General features: G+C 40.3%; 1 long non-coding RNA gene across 6 annotated transcripts; it reads left to right on the top strand.

Moving 5' to 3' along the window:
• Positions 1-234: 234 nt before the first annotated feature.
• Positions 235-3255, top strand: LOC107834724 (uncharacterized). Of its 6 annotated transcripts, none has more exons than XR_001660535.1 (3): positions 235-279; positions 1774-2355; positions 2559-3255. It is a non-coding gene; the product is annotated as an uncharacterized LOC107834724 (long non-coding RNA). The 6 variants fall into 6 exon arrangements; XR_001660536.1 differs by lacking the exon at positions 235-279 and adding an exon at positions 375-657; XR_001660533.1 differs by lacking the exon at positions 235-279 and adding an exon at positions 1260-1598.
• The last annotated feature ends 6 nt before the right edge of the window (positions 3256-3261 follow it).

Raw genomic sequence — 3261 nt, 5'->3', positions numbered from 1 at the left:
TGTATGTGTATGTGTATATGAGTGTGCGTGTGTATATGTGTGTGTGTGTGTGTATATGTGTGTGTATGTGTATGTGTATATGTGTGTGCGTGTGTATATGTGTGTGTGTGTGTGTATATGTGTGTGTATGTGTATGTGTATATGTGTGTGCGTGTGTATATGTGTGTATATATATGTGTGTGTGTGTGTGTGTGTGTGTGTGCGTGTATATGTGTGTGTGTGAGCTGTGTGAAGCTGACACCCCACCCACGTCAAAAAATTCAGCAAATAGTCTGAATGGTTAGTGCTCCGTTTGTGCAGGTTTGTGCCGTTGAAATTTTCGTTTGTGCAGCTTTTGTTTTCGAGATATTAAAAGTTATAATTTTGGCCCATGACGTCATCGGCCAAAATTTTGCTCCAAACAAGAAATTTTTTGCTTTACCGCTATTATGTCGCCGCCACCAACTGGTATGTAAGATGGACCACAATGTCACCCAAGGATTATATTATACAAATGACTAGATTTGATTTTACTTTATTTGGCGCTGATTACGTCTGAATGTGATCGACTGGGTATAATTATCCCCTAATTATACCCAATTAGGGGACAATTAATTTCACCTGCTGTAGGCTGTACTTTCTGTTTTAGTTCTTAGTCTTCCAGCACATTCCTGTCATGTAAGTCTTGTTTTCGGTGTCGTTTTTATGCAATTGATGTTGCTATGTTTTGGTAGAAAAGGTATTATAAATCGTGTATACAGTTAGAGTAAGACAATATTTCTGGTAATTGTCTTTTTGTTTTTTTATGAAGTTGCATGTGCCTCATGGTTTGCTATTGACACACCCAAATGTCTGTAGTGTGAGGCAAAGGGTTTCTATCCTAATTGAGAAGTAATGAACCATGAAAGTGACTGTTTTGAAAATGCAATTTAATTATACAGTCAAATAAGAAACTGTGTTGATTTGAACAATGAACTTTAACAATTTAAACAACAAAGTGCCTTGATAATCTGAAATTTCTCCTGTCTTGAGTAGAAAACTCCTTTCATTTGAGATTTAGGCGGAGCTCAAAAGTCAAAATATGGAACATTTGTCATAATATGGAAGCCCATTTCCACCATTAAAGAAAAAATAAGACCAACTTGAAGTCATAATTTCAACTTATAAAGTCAAAGTTATGACTGTCATAATTTTGAAATTCAAAGTCATAATTTCTACTGTGAAAGTCATAATTTCGAATCTCATAATTATGACTTTTAAAGTCAAAATTATGACTTCCTGTTGGTCTTTTATTTTTTCTTTCATGGTGGAAATGGGCTTCCATAATAACTTGCAAAAAGGAAAAAAATAAATTCTGGTCAGGGGTATGTAAACATGGTATGAAACTTTTTGCCTTTGGTCTGGTCTTCAAACTTTCTCGCCCTTTTTTTCCCCCTCACAGATCTGCTGTGTATAACACTGCATGTGGCAGTATTTTCTTCTTTTCAGACACTGTCTTCACAACATTTGCCAGGTCATCAAAAAGCTCCCACACAAATGGAGCTCTCCGGCAGTATGCAGTGTAATGTCCCAGGCCATCTTTGGTCAAGCTTCCCCTGAAAGCGACGACTGCTCTCAAAGTAAATTTTTTTCCTTGCAGAACCATAATGAAGGGAAATTCACTCAAAGCAAATTCAGTTGAATTTGGAAGGTCTGTGTCAATCCATGCTATTTCTCCGATACTGTAGTTGTGAGTAACGGTTCCTGCACAGAGAGCATTTCCTGAAGTGCTGGACATTCTGATTCATTCTGCAGTGGTCTGAGGCAGGGAGACTGTGGAAGGAAGAGTCCTTTTTCTATGGAAGTGTGAAGCTGAGCCATACCAGAATTCTTCAGGACAGAAATGTCTGGTGAAACAAATGGTACTTCCCTGGTCATTCCTTTGTTTAGGTGGCAGTATTGTGAAGAGCAGTGTTTTGAGAGGTAAACACTTGACACATTTCTCATTGTCTTCCCAATAACAGTGGCAATATTGCACTGGGCATCGATTTGGTGAGTGCCAGACCTTAACTGTGTTTTTGCAAACATTGAACTAAGCAGATCTGCCCTCTGCAAGTATGTGCTTGGGGTCACACCGTCTGTAGTTATGGATTTCACCAGCTGCAGGAGAGGGTTGTCACTGTTATTCATGACAACATTTTGAAATGCAGAGCTGTCACAGAAAGTACAGCATAAGCACTGACAAAAGGCATCGAAGGAGCAGGTGTTTAACACAGAGATTGACAGTTTACCAACTTTAACAGGCTGATGCATGTTTCCATTTTTTAATAGTCCCACTTTCACTCTTTTGGCCCCAGATGATGAATCTGCATGGAGCCATTCAGTGCAGGAACTCAGGTATGAAGTCCTCTTCCTCTTTTTGGGTGGAAGAATTTGTCCTCTCCAGTTTTCAACCACATTTTCATCTGCTGTGGAAAGGTTTCTGGCGGAATCAGATTCCATTAAATCGCTAGAATCCATTTTTGTTTTTTCTTCAGCATTGTGTGTAATTACTACGTCTGCTGATGTAACTTGTTCCTCCTCTCTTTTTGCTTTGGCAGAGCAAATCCGCATATTTCCTTCGATGAAGGAAAGGTGCCGAGAAATGAAGCGATCCACTCGAATGGGCAAGTTCTCATGTTTGAACAGGCCATGTTTTACATTTTTGAATTCAGCTTCAACATTGGCTGAGCTTGCTGTGAGACTGGTGCTTTTAAAGAGGGGAACCATTATTCCTGTCCACAGTGGTAAGTAACTTGCAAGTCTTATAATGTGTGGCACAATCTCAGGGAGGAAATGAATGTTATCCCTATCCCCATTGGCTGCAGCATGTGTCCTGCTCTCCTCACTAATGTTTGACACCCAGTCTCGTAGGTCAGTCTGGATGTCATTACATGGATCCACTTGATGAACTTCCTTTGTGTCTTCATCTGGAATGATGATGGAGTCTTCGGCAATCTGGGTTTTCAGGTATTTTTTGCACCTCTCTGACTCAAGAGGGGTTCCAGAACTGTCATCACCTTCTGCCTCACTGAGAGCCACAACAGTGATGGCAGGTATTAGCTGCTTTGCATGGTCCAAGCTTTGTGCCTGAAGAAGCTTTGCTATTCCCCTGACAAAGAAGTCTTTGACACGGTGTGACTTGTTTTTCAGGCAGTCCCACTGGCAGACCATCTTTATGCAGTGGGCAACATCAACCCTGATATAACAGGGAGGAAGTTTTGCAGACTGGTTCCCAAGTAGCACATGGAAGCATTCATCAAT

The sequence above is a fragment of the Poecilia formosa genome, unplaced genomic scaffold (genome assembly GCF_000485575.1).
Source record: "Poecilia formosa unplaced genomic scaffold, Poecilia_formosa-5.1.2 Scaffold733, whole genome shotgun sequence".
Taxonomy (NCBI): Eukaryota; Metazoa; Chordata; class Actinopteri; order Cyprinodontiformes; family Poeciliidae; genus Poecilia; species Poecilia formosa.
The sequence above is the reverse complement of the archived record's forward strand: the minus strand, read 5'-3'. Positions and strand labels throughout refer to the sequence as shown.